Source organism: Coturnix japonica, chromosome 11 (assembly GCF_001577835.2).
Source record: "Coturnix japonica isolate 7356 chromosome 11, Coturnix japonica 2.1, whole genome shotgun sequence".
Classification (NCBI taxonomy): Eukaryota; Metazoa; Chordata; class Aves; order Galliformes; family Phasianidae; genus Coturnix; species Coturnix japonica.
In genome coordinates this window covers 5,927,950-5,945,786 of record NC_029526.1, presented here as the reverse complement: position 1 = coordinate 5,945,786, position 17,837 = coordinate 5,927,950, and the positions used below count along the sequence as shown (strand labels likewise).

The following is a 17,837-nucleotide window of genomic DNA, read 5'->3' as shown; positions in this document are numbered from 1 at the left end:
GGCCCCGCACGGCAGCCGCCAATGGCCGCGCGGTCCGCCTGCCGACACCGCGCTTGTTAGGCGGCGCGGGCGCGGGAGCAGGTGCCCAGCAGCAGGTGCCCGGCAGCAGCCCGCACCGCACCGCACCGCACCGCGCAGGTAGGAGCGCAGCGGCGCCGCATGGGGCTGGGGCGGCGCGGAGCGGAGCGGGGGGTGCGGGAAGCGAGCGGCTGCGGGCGGGGCAGGTGCCTCCCGCCGCCTCCGAGCAGCACCGTCGGGGCGCACGGGAACCGTGCAGCCGGCCCGGCCGCTTTGCGGGACGATTCCCTGACCGCGCCGTCTCGTTCCGCAGGAGCGGAGGGGCTCGGGCGACAAGCGCGATCCCGGCTGTAAGCAAGAAACTTTCCTCGCTCACTGAGCCCTCATCGCGCAGCACGGCGCTCCGCTGCCAAGGAGCTCCCGGCCCCGGTCCGGTCCCGCAGCTGCCACCCCGCGCAGCGCGTCCCAGCGCCCTTTTGGTTGCGGAGAGGCACTACCGGCCCGAAGGACCTCGCGCCGCGTCCGTGCCGGAGTTGCCGTCGCCAAATCCGGAGCAGAAGGGATTCACTATGAACTATGAGCTCTGCAACAAAAGTTTTCTAAGCAGCAGATGCGTGCAAAAGTAAACTTGTGTTCAGAAATTAAAATCAACTGGAGTTGGTAGCATCCTCTCTGGAAGTTAAACATTCAGAACTGGGGCGGTACGGGGGTCAGGTTGCGTGTAGCCGATGGCCTCGGGCTGTGCGGGAGCCGGGTATCGCTGCGGGACGGGCAGCAGCACCGAGGCGGCTGGGGGCAGCGCAACTGCAGCAAGGAGACGGGGGAAGGAAGATGGTCAGGGCGGCATCGGCGATAGCAGACAGAAAAACTCTCCTGAGAAGTGTGAAAAGGAGGGGGAGGAGCCACACGCAGGCTGCCAGGAGTTGTCCCGCTGGCAGCTTCTGGTCTGTGCTGTATCGCTGCCGAACTGGGCGCCAAGGTCAGAATCAGAAACTTTCTTCAAATAAAATCGTTATTTCTGAATATGTCAATGGGGCTGAAGCAAATCAGAATGAACCACAATAAGGATTTTGCTTCCTTGTCAATACTGGTGAAATGGCAGAGGGAAATGCAAACTGGAGGAGCACAACTTTGTTAAAAGTTCTGAGTGTTTAGCTGTGTTCTGGCACTGTGAAAAAAATACCTATATGTTCTTCTTTTAAGGGCCTTCCTCTGCACAACAGACACATCTCTTGTGCTACAGCACTGCCTTCTGTAGCTCTGTTTTGATGGGTTTCCTCCTCAGCTGGAGTTCACCCATGGTGATTCTGGGGGACTCCTCTGGGAGAAGCAGGGGGGGCTCTGGTTTCCATCTTCAAGGGCTCAGAGGGATGGAGGTAATGAAGAACTGGGGGGGCTGGGAAAAGGAATAGATCTGTTGATATCCTAGAAGCCCTACCCTACAAACAGGAGGTGGGCAGACAGGCAGGGAGAAATGCAAACCTGTCAGTGCTGGACACCATCGTTCCTATGGACTGTCAGTCTTGCACACTTGACTTGTGCTGTATTCTGCAGCTCTGGCTTTAATAAAGTAACGCCAGCTATGCAAATGAGGTATTACTTCATTTTCATTAAATGTCACATGCTGAGCTAGCCAGTTATGATGGTTTTCTCTGTATTGACAACAGGCTGTTATTTGTACTGGGAACAAAGAAAGGATGCTCAGCAGGAGGATGTATGTACTGATATATAAGAACATGGCTTAATTAGCAATGTGTGGCAGAGAGCTCATAGGTAGGAGTGCAGATTTGCAAATCCAGATGTTTACAGAGGGCCGTGAGTTACGTGACTCCATCTAATTACAAACTGCTTTGTTAATCAATGTCACTGAGATACAATAGGGCACTTGTTCAGATACAATGGCAACGATGTCAATGTATTACCAACTATGGTATTTGTTATTGCTATTAGACTGAAGCTGTGGTATTTCTCAAGTAGGGCCCCTTATTTTTTGGCTGTTTTCAAAGACATTTCTGTGGATGTGGAGAAAATGTGTAAACCATCCACCTGGTGGTAACTAGCCCTGAGCTGGTTTATGTGGCTGGTTGGCTGGTCTGGTTTACAGATTCAGAATGATCCTCATAAATTTCTGATGACCCATTTCAGGACTGGTTACTGTCCTGCTCAGGCAATGAGAGAGTTGCTAGTTTTAGTCCAGAAAAAATTATATATGTATATATGGGAAGACCAAAAACCGGTTTGTTTGTTTGTTTGTTTACCTTACAGAAGCAAGTTGAAAGCTCAGAGGTACTGAACTGAACCTCTAGAAACTGAAATATAATTTAGCCATAAAGCAGTTTAAACCACAAGCAACAGCAACATTACCTGCCCTGCATTACATTATCAGTGAATTCTAATCCTGTTTTAGGGAAATCACCCTTGGAAACAGCTTCACTAGGCATTCAACTAGCTTCCATTGTAAAGAAAGCCTCCAAGGGGAGAAACCATAAGCTTCTCTGAAAACAAGTACAGAAAAATCTATTAGAAGCCTTTACTTTCTCCTTCAAGAGAACAATTTATCAAGAGTTTAGCTGGCTGTGTATAAAACCACCCTTTCATGGACTACTTGCCTTTTGATTTAATTCTTCTTGAGTTATAAATACAAGGTCTGGCCTGTAACAAGATAACTTATATGAAATGTGGTTTGTTCACAGTTCTGAAAATGCAGTTTGTTCTCTGCTCTATCAGTTGAACGGCAAAAAGGCAATTCAGGGATTCAGATTTGCCCTTATAAACTTCAGATACCCCTCTTTCCTAATGTCTGCTGGGATTTTGTACAGTCTGAAGATGTGTGAAAATGAGATTTAAAGCAAAAGAGCTCTTGCTGATCTATACTGTGCACTACTACAACTGTTTGATTTGCAGTTATAAGAGAGATTTGCATGTATTTATGGTGATTTCCTTACAGTGTCACCTTCAGCTTCCCCAGCAAGCAATTAACGCATCTCATGAAGCAGGTTGAGTCCGATGAGAGCACACAGCAGGAACAAATAAGCTGTTGGGTCCCACCCAGCAGCAGTGCTGTCAGCCCACTCCCTATGGAATAAGAATGGCTGCAGAGTTGCTGCACTGTGCATCTGCTAGCACAGGTTTTGCACAGCAGAGAAAAGACAGAATGGCACAGACAGGCTGCTTCCGTTGCCAGTGGGGAACAGCACTGGGCCAAGGGAATTCTCTTGTGATTACTTCTTCTTGTAGGAGAAAACAGGCACAGAGGGTAAAATCCAGCCAGTAACATGAACAGCTAAAGCGTGCATAAGCTGTCTGAGTTGTGCACCCAAGAAGAATTGCCAGGTAGACAGTTGCATATATTCTTATCCAAACATTCTGTAATTGTATTTGGTCCAATTAAACCAGGCTTGCCCTGATTTCTATAGAAAAATTGTTCTGATTTTCTACTTTCAGATCTTACTTCTGCCCAGAGACTATCAAACAAAATAACCGTAGTGTTCTCCCAGTATTTTGATGTACTTTGAAATGTTCACAAAGATTGTGATAAAATGTTTAAATAAAAATCCACATATTCCAGTTGCAATTTTGGCAAATCTCTATCTCAGACATGAGAATTTTTTATCTTAACAGGTAGATGTAAGCAGGAGGATAACAGGGAAACTGTTAGATGGTCTTAACCAAAGTGGGATTGCAGCAGTAAATGAATATAAAACTGCTGAGCTCGAAGGATTACTGGGCTGCATGGATACTGGGATCTGTACCTTCTGAAGAACAAATTATTAAGACAACAGGGGTAATGTCATCTGCTGCTTTTCATTGGGTACCTGCAATGCAGTCTTTGGCTTCTAATCTCCTGTTTATACATTACATTGGATAAAATTAAAAATGAGAAAAATATTAGCTCAGTGTTAAAGATGCTTGAAAAAGCTATCCTTGAGACAATCATTAAACATTCTATAGCTGTCATTGTCCATATGTGCATAGTGCTACCAAGCTTTTCTTTCTTTCTTTCTTTCCTATTTTAAAGTAACTTTGGGTTTCAGTCTTACCTTGAAAGAGCGTCTTTTTAAGCGGCAGATCTCTGTGGTATTACTGATGTCATGAAAGTTACTCACCTTTTCTTTTAGGTGCAAAAACTTCCTTAAGCAAGCAAAGATGCTGGCATCAGGAGCTTGACCAGTCTTTCTTGTCAGACACTTCTGTCAAAACAAGTGCATTGTTACAAAGAAATAACTCAAATTGAAAATTATTTGCTATTCAAATAGGTAACTGAACTTTAACAGAGCAAAACCCCAACCCACCTTGCCAGAAAACACTCAGCTAAAGCCAGCATGTGCTGAAACAGTGTGTGTGCTCACTGTAATTGTAAATGGGGATACCATGGTCATGCTGTCTCTTCTGATTTAAAAGAATTAAGACCAACACTGTCCAAATTTTAACTGAAACTCCTAATAATTAGGAGCTATTAGAGGCTGTTGGCTAGCTTTATTTTCTGCAACAGTTCTGTTGTATTTGGAGATTCTATTTAAATCCAGAATTAGGAGCTGTGTTTGAGCAAGTAATCCAATCATCTCTGTGTAATTTAGCCAATGATTTTTTTTTCCCTTGGCCCTTAGTTTTGGCTGTGTTTCAAGATAAGCATTGAAACCTCCATACTAAAAATAAGCTCATTCAATATATTTTACCTGAAAGGATATACCAGGACAGCCTACAAATGATTAGTAAAATTCTGATTTATTTTTTACTTACTGAGGAAGCCTCAGTGACAGGGTTCTGATGGGGACTTCACAGCGTATATCCTCCCCTCTAGTGGCTGCTCCTCTCACAGAAAAGTTGCAGTACTTCAGCATTTCATCTGTACTAGATACAGAGTGATGGGCACAGCACGGAGGGAAGCTAGACAGGAAAAGGACATTAGATAAAATCTTTTATGCACTAAGAAATTCAAATCTTGGAGCAATAAGAGCCATATGAAGACAGAGATGCACAAGAGCTGCAAGTTTGACAATATTTTTGTGAAAAACATGTTTTCTTGAAAGATGATGGTAGTTGTGATTACCTGCCTGCATGCAAAACCAGCATCACAGCCATTTCTCAGTCTCTCAGACCAATCTTTTTGTCAGCTTGTCTTTCTGTACTGTATTACCAGCACCTTACAGGACTCACAGAGTTAAAAAAAAATGTCAGTAAGCCTATAGAACATCTATCCCTCTTATTTTCCCCAAACCTTTTTCTGCTATCCACTACATTCTTCCAATTCATCTGTTCTTTCATCCTCAACAGTAGCAAACCCATATCCTACTTTTCATGTTCATTATTTACTTTTTCGCTATTTCTACTATGAGATTAAGTGCTTCTAATACAACCCAATACCCATTCCCAAATTGCTATCAAAGTGATGAGTCAAACCCATGCCCCTCAGGAGAAGAGATCACTGCAAAAGCAGAGCTATCCATAAACAAGGTTGCAGAGGCACAACCAGCACATGGAATTTTGTAAGGACTTATTTCTTGCCTGTGCACAGGGGCAAGTGGTAATGCAAGGAAGTCCCTGCACTGTACTGTAGTTCTAGCCAGCTTTTCCAGGCATTGAACCAGGGATATTATGAAGTCTAAACATCTCAGACTCAGGGGGTAGGCTGGAAAAAAATCAGAGGGAAGAGAAAAATTGCTGGAATTTTATTCGCATCTCACAATGGGAGCCAAACTGTGAGTTTTCCAGCCCTTCAACTGAAGACATCTCTTTTTCCTCTGCTTACTGTCACCCTATTGCTTGCATCCACTTATACCAGTTTCATAGCAGGGTTGGTCTCTCCAGCTGGATTTGTCCATTCTGATTCTTTCTAACCTACAGTAACTAGATTTCATTACTGCTAATCAGTGCTCTGGCAGAATATACCAGAAAAGGCTATTGGATACCTCTGCATTTTCATAGCACTTACTGGACATACAGTCTCAGAGCACATTTCCATCAAAAAACAAAATCTGGCATGATGTGACTATCAGATCTGGAGGCTCAACTTTTAACCATAAGTCATCAGCAATTAAGATCCTAACATTAATATTTAATTAAGCTCTCCTCCTTCTGAGTAACTAACTCATTATTCAACTAGTCAAATGTGTTTACAGCCCTCCCAGCAGAATTTAGATCAACTTGTGGTTAGTGAATAACTCTCTACAATAATGGGTTACTTACCAATTACTTCAACTTCGTCTGGGGCAATTCTCACTGCATTTACTCCTCTGTGGATTTGGATGGGAACATTATTAGTAGTTATGTGTATTTTCAGCAAAAATAAATAAATAAATAAATTTAAAAACAGAGTATTCTATCAAATACTGACTATAGCTGCTTTTTATCATAAAATGTTACAAATTCCCCACCAGTGAGCTCATTAGTGTAAATGATAGAACCTTATCTCAGGTTTAAAGTCAGCATTTTTCCTTAGCTACCGAAGTCTATTTCCTTTCATGACATGATAATGGAGGACTTCACTCTTGAGAGCAAGGAAAATATTCTTCTCTGTTTTTGTAGGGCAATCAGGTAGGGCTGGTAACAAAAACAAGTGGACCAAGTGAGATTTTAATGCAGCTGGTATCCTTGTGGAAGCCTTTTCCAAAAGGAGCAGAGCCTCTGCAGGAGAAAGAAGTGCTCACTGTGATTGCCTGCAGATTGTGTGGGGCAGATGTCAAGGGAAGGCAGAAGGTGAAGGCCAAAGAAAATAATACTCTTCCCTCCTCCTCTGTTTTGTCCTCCAAAATCTTTGTGGCATTGACTAATCACATCCTTACACCCATCGGTACCCCAGTATAACATCAGTATTGCTCAGTACACACTGGTTCTTCAGTGCTGGGAAACCACAGTGATGCTGGCAACAGGTGCAGGAAGTGGAAGCCTCCTTGCTTTCCAGAAGCAAGAGATGGCAGTAAGAGGTATGGGGATAAGCTCTTAAAGACACTGGCAACTAGAGATAAAGGTAACACTTAAAAAATTTCAGTTGAAAAGGATGACTTCAGATCACTTCAGTGGCTGAGGGAGCAGAAAGGGAGGGCAAAACCCTGTGTGCCAACCAAACCTTCATGACTTTGGTCTGGAAAGTACAAGTCTAATAAGGATAGGGTTAACCCATAAATGAGCATATGGATGCTGTTCCAAACTGCTCACAGTACATCAAAATATCTCTGATGAATAAGGTCAAAGGCTACAGTGGCATTGGTCAGAGGGGTTGCTGTGTTGGGAGCAGCTGGTCAAAAAGAGGGGTGAGCTCATATTCAATACGTTACGTGCTCGTCTGCTGCCTTCTGAATTTGTAATATTGCTAATTTCCATCTTCTGAACACATTTAGTATTGAGGCAGTTTGTGCCTCTGAATGAGTGCCCCATCCCCCAGAACTCACTCAGGCAAAAGCCTGTTTGGCTCCCAGCAGTGCTGGGAAGCTCTGCTCGCATCCTCACCCACAGGTCCCAGGGGCTGAGCGGGTGCCTGGCACGACAGCCCCCAGCGGGTTCTACAAGCTCCTGTGGCTCTGCTCCGACCTCAGTGCGGGTGAGCTGCAAGGCAGTTTGCTTGAGTGACATGAGAGAAAATAGGATAGCTGCAGACACGAGAGCTTTTCTGGTGAAATGCTATCGGTTTGCAGCAGCGCAACAGACAGAACAACCGCAACACGTAGATGCTTAGATTTTGCATGTCTGAATTAATAAAGTCTGGAGAGACATAGCTATTTGTGCCATAAATTCACTGATGGCTTTTCAAGGAAACCTATCACTATAGTCAAGTGCAACTTAGAAAAGAAATGCTGAATGGGAATATAATGTTTTACTTTGGGGAAGACAGATATTTCTCAAAAAACAAAATGTCTTCAGTAACTGGAACAATATAGTTTAAATACTACAAAGCTATGAAACAAAGTGCCATTAATAATGCTTGGGCCACGCAGAACATTCCCACCTCTAAATACTGCATTTTCAGCTGTGCAGCAAGTCGAGCCTGTGTTTCGTGTGTCCAGATGGGTCCGCATTGCAACGGCATCCTTTGCAACTCTTGTAAAGCTTCATCCAAAACCTATCAGGCTCCAGGTCCATTTTCTTTTTTTTTCTTTTATCCTCTCTCAGTCTTGAATTTACTTAACAATCTGCGGATTTTGATGTTTTTGTTCATTTCTGAAGCTGCATTTGCACTACAAGATAAGAGGAAAGAAAGTAAAAAGCAGAACTGCTTTACACAAAGACTGAAGTTTTAGATTTCTGTGGTTTTTTTCATGTTCACAGGGTGCAGGGAAGTGCCTGTATGCTGCACTAAGCTCTGGATCGGCTACAAAGCTCACAGCTGTGGGGAAGGGATTTTTTATTTATTCAGCATCATAAGGACCCCCTAGTGGCACTGGTGTGGAGGGTGGCTGGGATATGCAGGCTGTTCTGTTCTTTCCCAAGAGCCAAATCTACTTGTTTAGGAAACTGCTGATGTATGTGAACTTCACAGGAGATACATACTGCGCTTAGTGTATACGTGGCTACTGCCTGGCCCAGATTCTCATCAGGATAATTTTTGCATGTATATTAAATATCACAGAGGTGGAAAGAACGACAGATAAAAATAGATACCTAGCTCTCTCTGCACATGTACATTTTATCCCTGAAAAGAAAGCCCAAACAGTACTAAGCTGAGCCTGTCACAATTACCATATTTTCTTACATCTTCCTTCCCATAACTATACCCACAAAGCACTAGTCCATCAGTGCCCCCAGCAGCTTGTGACAAACTGCTGTTTCAGTAATTACTGAGCATCCATATCACATCTGTGATACTACTCACTGGAGGGGTTCAAATCTAGAAAGACAGACATCATCATTTTTCTTTTGAAGCTGAGACTGAGTCTGAGTCACTGAGCTGGACACTGACTGGCTCAGCAGATCAGCAGTGGCACCAAGCATATTATGTTTATTGAACATAACAGAGGGGAACAGTAAGATATGGGATGGAAACAGCAGTGATACAAAGAGAGCTAGACAGCACTGGATAAGGAATCAAGTCAGGTATTGGCCAGCCACCAGGATGAGTATATTCATAACAAAGATCATTTGATGGTCAGAATCAAGAAATAATGGGAGTTTTGCTTTGCAGTCCCATGTTTGGAATGATTCACTGTATACCAACATTATTCATTATGATGTATTTGCCAAGATTTAAATCTAAAAGGACTTCTTGATGACTTTTAATTATTCTTTCAGTATTTTCATGGATTTCTTCATTTGGATTATGTAAAATATTTACCAATGGAGAAGCCTAGCTGCATTCAACGACTTTGCATTACTTCATTTTCTTAGAGGGTCAGCACAATTCTTATAGGCTGAAATATAAGAATTGTGTTGCATTGCATTTGTACACTGCCTGTCCTTTATTGATGGAAACTCACCCCACTGGCCTAAGTGCTTTTGCGTGCTGGGTTTTATTTACAAATTGGCAGTAAACTGCTGCAGTCTCTTGGACTGTGTGCAATTAATTGCATGCAATCTCTTTAGGCTTCAAGATTTCATAAATGATGATAGATTCTAAAATGCAGACCCATCAGCTGCTTTGCATATTGCATATGTTTTTCATATTTTTGAGACAGAACATATGCAAAATCATTTCACTGTGGCACAAACACAAGAAATATGACTTGGAAGAAAGGACAGGGGCCAGAGTTTCTGTCTCTTATTCTCCCACTCACATGCTGCAAACTGGGTAAGTCATCTAATATCTCTGCCTTTTTTTCTGCTTCTGCACAAGGTTATTTTTTCTTAAGAGCTTGAATTCAGCAAATGAAATTCTAATTTATTATTATTAATATATTCCAATAAATGGTTGCAGTGCTTTAGCATTGCTTTGAAGTCAAATAAGTATTAAAGAAATTGTGAATTTCAAGAAACCTCAGTTCAGTCCATCTGATATGCCTCTGTTGAAATGTTACTTGTGGGATGACCTTCTCAAAACAAGAAACTGATAAAGCTACATGTGCTAAATGGATCCTGGAGGCTTGAGAAGCTTTTTCACTTATTACTCATCCATTATGAATACACTGACATGAGCTGTGGCCCCAAATCACTAAAAGTAACTTTTACTACATAAAGCATTTAAATATGCTAGTAAATACATTATAATATCATCATACCTATGGCTACTCATACCACTTTCTTCTATTTACTTTCATTATTCTCTCCTTCCTCCTACCCTGCCTTACTCTTGTGAATTATGGGCAACTGTAGGAAAAGTGACACAGACTGTAATTATGTACATAATACCATAATTGAATCAAATGACTTTGTTTCCCCCAACTGCTATTCTTTATTAGCTGGCAGGCCGCTTGTTTGTGATCCTAGCATTGTTGGTCACATCACAAAAGCCATCTCAGTAATAAAACAGCTATTGTAGGGGAGGTATTATTGGTTCTGTACAGAGCTCTTTAGCAGTAATTATGTACAGCTTTTAGTAACATTGAGGCTTACCCAAGCATCGCTGAAACAAACCATTCGCAATGACATGCAACGATGCCTGTACAGTATTTTTACAAGCAAACTGAAATAAGACATTTTGGTGGTAACATGTAAATTAGCCTTGAGGCTTGCAATGCAATGCTCATCAAGTGTGTAACATTTAATTACAAGACCATTGAGCATGAGTCCTCTGAGATTTTTCATCCTGACAACAGAAAGATTATCCCACTGAACAGACAATTTGATCCCTCTTATCAGATGTAGAATGAATCCTCCAGTCCCTCAGCAGGCCAAGCAGGCGTTTAAGGAGTTATGAGTTTCAGAACACTACCTGGTAAAGTACTTTGTGGAGGTACCAGCACTTAAGATACCTTGCCGATTTCCATCTGCAAGGAATTGAGACTTGTAGTCTCCAGGTACACAGTATCATAGTCATGGGGAGTCTAATCTAAGGAAGAGCTCAATCTGTGTTATCTTGATTTCTACCTTTATAAGCAAAGCCATATTGCACTTGAGAAGCTACATCATGGGCACATACATCATAGGTCTTCATACACTCATTCAGAACTGGTGGTTTCCAACATGCCTCAGAGCATTGCGGCACGGGAAGCTCCAGCAGTTCTGGGCCGGTGCAGTTTGCATCCACACATGTACAGAAATACAGACCAGATTTTTCATAGGCTCTAGCCCCTAGCACAAACAATACTAAATCATTTCTCTCAGCCTCTACTTCTAGATGCTTCTAGAAACTGTAGTGAATATTCTGCTGTGGAGTTTAGGTTGCAAGGTGGCTACACAAGGGCATCTATGGAGGTTGTTTCAAAAGTAAAGCCTCCCATTTATTTCCATGTAAATTACAACAGACAGAAAGAGCACAATAATCCTTTTTGGTAGGGCTCAGCTACAAAACACCATTTTTCAACATAGTCACAACCATTAGCTATGCATTTTCCCCAGTGGTGCTTAAAAATTGTGCACGAAGGTTGCACCGCTCTCAAAGGCTGACCACACAATATGAAATACGCAACCTCCCTCCATTTGTTTCTCTGACTGACTTTCCCATGTCTCTGACAAACACCTGCACACTCTTCAGAGCTCTGCTCAGTGCCTGGTTAGGGCCCCCTGATGACCTACACCCTCTCTGTTAGCACGCTTTATTTTACACCGTTCTTCAAGTGAAGTCCTCAATGAATACTTGTGGGTGATTTTCATGACTAACCCTACTAGCTGACATTGACAAAAGACAGAAATCATAATCATAATAAAAATACCTGAGAGTTGAAGTGGGAAAGAATAAACCATACAAAAGGTTTATTCTAAGGGCCTCCTCCTCCTTTGAGTCTGGAATACTTGAAGACAACATTAGCATTTTGTCAGGGGGAAGGAAAGCTGTCAACAATTTGATTATAAGAACCGATTGAAATTAATTAAACTGAGTTCTGGATTATAAGAAGCATACAAAATCATTAGCCATTTAAAAAATCCAAAATTGATGCAATTTTCAAGTGTACTTGAGAGGCAAAACAATATCCTGTAGGTTTTCTGGAGATGGGATTTTCATTTTCAATATCTACCTAGCAAGCAAAAATATTTGCTAACTTAATGTTTGTTTAGATGCTGGAAAATGAGAAGCCTGGTGAACTGGCTGCCCTGCTGGATGTGGCAAGGGATATGACCAGAGCTGGGACAGTTACTGTTAATGTTCTGACAGCATCTAGCTTCCCAATACTCAAATGTTTGCTTTTTATGCAAATAGTCATCACAACAGCATGCTCAATCTTTGCTATTACATGATTAGTGTTCTCGTGTCTAATCAATAAATCCCCAGAGCCTCTCCATCTAATGGCCATTTTGCTCAGTCTCTCCAGTAGGGAGGTCTGTTTAGCAGCAGGTTTTCAGCAGAACAAAATGTGGAATCAATAACCTGAGAATAATCTGCTAGGTTGTCCTTATGAAATATTTGTATTTTTCCATGCAAGTTCTAACAGACCAAATGACTTTTCCAATACGAAAGGGTTTAGTGCCTCATGTGGAAATACATCAACTACACGATCACCAGCACGCACAATAGGATCTCTCAAGGTCACTGGTGAATTGACTGAAGAGCTTCAGTAAAGCTTTAAAGTCACATCATGCAGATACTGAACACCCACCTAAACACTTACAAATTGCTTCTCAGTGACTACGGCGTGTAGCTGAGCATGGCCCTGGGAGGATGCGTGGCTTTCATCTTCTGAGCTTGCACACCACACCTGTACCTCCCTGCTGCTGCACAAAACAAAAATCACAATCTTCTCTGCTCTCTGTTCTAGGCCTGATCTGGGGAAGGGATCCTGATGTCAGCTTCCTCTCCTGGTTGGTTTAACCAGCACAGTATATGACAGCAGCCCACTCCTCAGTGCTCCATGAGTGGGGTCAGAGCCAGGGACACCTCTGCATGCACATCTACACTCTGCCCTCCAGGCAGCTCACTCCACCTTCTGCCATAGAAAGCGACCATTTTTAAAATGTGTAAAGTTTAACACACTAATGTTCTTGTTAATAATTATAATAACAGTGTTAATTTAATAGGATTTAAGAGCTATTCACAACTGGTTTATTTTCTTGACTTCTTTAACATAGCCCCAAGAACATCCACAGATGGCTTTTCTGATCTGGGATACGTATGTTCTTGTCCTGGCTTTCAAAGCCCTCAGCAAAGGGTCTGGGGTTACATTTTCTTTTTTAGCTTGGTTTCCTAAGGAAATGAGGGTCACACCACTGCTGTCTGTCTGTCTGTCCTTGTTTTCCTCTCATACTGCCTCAAAGAAACATTTTAGCTCGAGAGAAATTTTCAGCCAAAATACAAAAGCATTGCATGTCTCAAAAAATAAATGCATACCTGCAAGAATTCATGGATATTTTTGATTGGGCTGAGTGTGGTGGAGCAGCTCTCACACAACACCATTACTTTTTCCTCCATATAGCAGGTCTACAAGCTATCACAGCATCTTTCCTGTTACCTACAGGACAGAGCCTGACCCTGCATCATCCCCCAGTTACCCACAGGCTACAGGCATGGGATGATCAGATCTTCCCCAGCCATACCCAGAGATCTGGTGATGTGGTTAATTGATGAAGGTGCAATTATGTGCAAAGACATTTGGCTATCTCATAGCCAAAAATGGGAAAGGACCCAAATCATGAAAAACTACTCTCTAAAAGTCAATCACCTAATGATCCTATAAATAGTGACTCTAAGCAAGACCTCTTGGAGCTCTCTGGGACCACAGCAGGCTGTGGCTTAGAAACTCCCCATGTGCCTTCTCAGGGAATACTCATTGAGGTTTCACAATCATCTGCTGACAGCCAAACATAACTGCTATAGACACTGCACTCTAATAGGGGGAAATCCTCAGGTGTGCAACTAACTTGAAAACCCCCAGATACAATTGGTCTCTTGTGAACCCTACCATCCCAAATCTTGTTAGTGTCATATTTATGATTATTATTCTGTTAATCTTGCAACAATAAACTTAATATTGCTTCTCTCACAAGTTATTTGCATTGCTCACTTCAGTGACAGAGACACAAATCCCCACTGTTACTGAGCACTGGGCAGCAGTCAAAGGACAAACTAACACTCATCACTATTGCTGCTCATCAGCACAAGGCTAAGTTTGGACAAGCCAGTGCAGCGACTGCATCTTAGCTGATGAGGGTGCGTTAGGGATGCCTGGTGGCATACATCAGCAAGAAGCTCCAAGCAGCACAGGGCACAGCTCCTATAGGCAAGCCTCTGGTTCTGTACTTCGCAGCTGTAGCTACAATTATGTCATCTTCAGGATGCTCTTTGGATGGCACACAGCAACACGATTTCTGTTTTAAAGATTTTGCAATTGAGTGGCACAAATTATATTAATTCGTAAAACCTACTGTTTGCCAAAATCTTGGGTTACAGACTGTAACATAATCTCATCAATCAGAAACACTCTACCTGCTCTGAGATGGGTTCTGAGCCTTTTTTTTTTTTTCCTGAAGCAAAGTTCCCACTGAGTATGATGATGTGTTATGAAACTTGGGCTGTGCTGGTGGCACTTGATAGGGTAATGTAAACATGCTTGATAGGGTAATGTAAATCTGCATATACTTTGTAAGTAGCAGCACTTGCTGGTAGACAAAAACACAGAAATATACACAAAAATAAAGAAACCAAACAACTGATGGTGACAAAGAAAGAAAAATCACCCCTATGAAACACAAAATCAATAGATTATGAAAGCTACTCTGAGGCTTCCACTACTATAATCCCAAAGTTTTATTAACAAGTATCAAAAAATCATTACTGTAATATCAAAACATTCATAATAACAAAATTAAAACTCCACTCGTTCTGTTCCTGCAGGGATCTGATCTAAAAACCCCTCAAGAAGAAAAACCACATAATTGTTGTGAAAATAGCAGTTGGTCAGTTCAGTCATTCAGCCAATCCAGGTCTGTAACAACGTCACTGCATTTCAGTGCCACCATTGTAGGTAATTTCAAAAGAATTGCTCATGCAAACCAGTTATAACCAAATTAGACAAAACATGAAGCCTTTTAGAAAAGCTCATAAGCGCTGCTATCAGGTGCTATATTTGAAGCCTAATGTCTTTTAAAATGTAGTATAACTCATTCTCTATCATTTTGAGATAACAACTTATTATTCAAAATAAACCTTACCTTGCCTCCTTCTGCAGTTCTTACCAACTCTAACTTTCACCACATCTCCTTTTCTCAAAAGCCAGGGGTGCTCCAGATAGCATGGAAAACTTCTGTTATTGCTACAAGGAATGAAGCTTTAATGAATTCAGCTTTCTGGAACATCACTTTTGTTTATTTGATGCTAATTTGGCACCTTTCATATATACTTATACATGCCACTTTCAAGGCTCACAATTCCTTTTTGAGCCTATAGATAAACATAGCTTGTAGTTCATGATTATAGTATTTTAGGGGACCATATTCCATTTGCTTGCATAACAAGAAAAGGGAAAAAAGCTTTCTGGACCAGTTCACCCAGGGTGAAAACTGTTTTATTCCTGTTTGATGTCTGAAACCCTAAGTCTGACCCAAGGTTCATAACTCCAGTCAACTCATTGTAGTGCATCAATGTATTTAACAAATATTTATAAGGTCCTCCTTTACTAGGGAGAAAATCATGAATATATACCAGTAATGAATGAAAGAAATAAAGCTCACTGCACTTCCACTAAAACTTGCAAAAATTATACCTTTGTTTGGCTGGTTTTCCTCCTGTGGGTGCTGGTAGCTGATGGCCCTTCTGAATCCCCAGAAGATACGCCAAGTTAGCTGACTGGACAAAAAAAAAGAAGGTTTAAAAATTGAAAGGAATAGACAGGAACAACAGAGTTAAACCAGGCTGCTTAGAGTTGGACAAGCTCACATGGCATTATGCTGTGATGTTACGTGTGAAAAAACCTGTGAGAAAAATACCCCAGCCCCCCAGAAAGAGATCTCTGTAGGTGAGGAGCATCAAACCAATATAGCATGTGAACAGCATGCAGATCTGGCTTATACATTCTGCCTACACTTCCTTGGCTTTTCTTCTGCTATGGGGAGAGTGTCTGAAGCCACCCTCCAGCCTTTCAGCTGATAACCTACTTCCTGACAACAACTAGTGAGCACTAACATTGCACTTGGCACTGCAGTAGACTCAAAACAGCCCACAGGCATGGTGCAGGGTCAGCCCGCTGCTAGGCTGTTTGTTTATTTTGGTTGACATTTTCCTTTGTTGACTATCTGTTCCTTGTTATTCTTATGTACAGCCCTGCACATATCCTATCTGTTCAACTGTCTTTGGATAAAAGTGAGTATTTTCCCATGTCAATAAATGTTCTGGTGTGAAGCTGTGAGCTGGCCTTCGAGAGAACCACCCCCTGCTGTGTATCTCACTTCTGCATTGAGTTTTCTTTGTTAATCATGTGCAAAATAAGAAGGCTTTCTGTCTAGCAAAAACCCATCATTAATTTTTCATATGAGCACTAAAGTCTTGAGCAGAATCCTTAAGTGGCTTCAAAGAAAAAGGAATAATAAAACCAAAGAGCTACATTTTCCTTTTCCCTTTCTTCATTATTTGATATTTTAAGAAAACTTCATAATGCATTTCTCTCAGCGTCATGATGACACATTCATTTTGAAGGCTACATTTGACCTTCAACTTTGTCCTTCATTAGCAGGACTACACCTAAACACGCCTTCACTTTACTGCAAATGAGACAGATGCAATGTGTATTCTGTTCAGCCCCAGCATTAGGATTATCCCAAGAGTGGCATTTATGTTCTTGTAGTTCTTTGGTATAAATAAATATCAAAGTAGGAAGACCAATCTGTACTCCACTAGGAATAATAAACTAAAATAATATGGCACTGATTCTGTTTGGGTTGTCTAAATGTGTTTTTATGATTGTATATGTTTATGGCTTTCTCACACAGCCACCATGAATTCCAGGCAATTAAAAAGGACATGAGTTCTGAAGCATTTTAAAAGGGGCTTTGCTTCCAAATGGTATGTATTAAAAGTACATTTTTCTGACAGGGCTACTGCAAAGTCAACAGTAACACATTTCCCTTGTTCCAAATTTCTTCCCCTTCTTCTCCTGCCTGCAAGAACTAATTAGAATATTCCTCTAAGTTGAGAAGAAAGGGAGGGAAAGACTACTTTTATGTTTGCACATATATTAGATGCATTGCTAGCATAAGCCTGTGGGCCCCAGATATCAAAGCAGCTCAGAGGCAGTATATAGCAGGTCTTGTATCAAGTGTATCAACCTACATATATGCTAAACCACCTGCTTTTCCACACTGAACAAGTTTCACGTCTCTGTGCACAGCTGAGAACATACCCGTCCTTGCTGTCCAATGCCCAGTTTACAGCCACTTAACTGACCAGCACAGGTTTTTGAGACATGGTTGTGGAAAAGTACCTTATTTAATTGGAGTACTGTTGCTCCAATATACCAAGAACTGGCATGAGCTACAGAATAAAGATCGGAACAGAAAAGTAAAAAAAAATAAGCATAGAAAAAATAGTACTTCTGATCATAAAGTTACAAACTGCTGGCTTGGTTTTTCCATTTACATAAATTCAAACACAAAATTGAGAGAAAAAAGACTTTAAACAATTTTCCAACTACAACCTGAATCAAGTCCAGTTTCAAAAACCTGTGTTCAATACCACTTAGGAAGACTAGAAAATAATGGGGTTTACAGGCATATCAAATAGGTGCATTTTTAAAGGTAAAAATATATTGTTTCCTGAGTATGTCAACTGCACGACTTGATACATAAGAAAATGCTAGTAAATGGAAAAG

General features: G+C 41.6%; 2 long non-coding RNA genes across 2 annotated transcripts; one reads left to right on the top strand and one right to left on the bottom strand.

Annotated features, from left to right (window-relative positions):
* Positions 1-30: 30 nt before the first annotated feature.
* LOC116653953 lies at positions 31-3,585 on the top strand. The gene is made up of 2 exons (XR_004308614.1): positions 31-138; positions 332-3,585. It is a non-coding gene; the product is annotated as an uncharacterized LOC116653953 (long non-coding RNA).
* Positions 3,586-4,095: 510 nt separating this feature from the next.
* LOC107319348 lies at positions 4,096-17,202 on the bottom strand. The gene is made up of 3 exons (XR_004308613.1): positions 15,187-17,202; positions 4,759-8,189; positions 4,096-4,208 (listed from the first exon to the last, which is right to left on the bottom strand). It is a non-coding gene; the product is annotated as an uncharacterized LOC107319348 (long non-coding RNA).
* Positions 17,203-17,837: the final 635 nt, after the last annotated feature.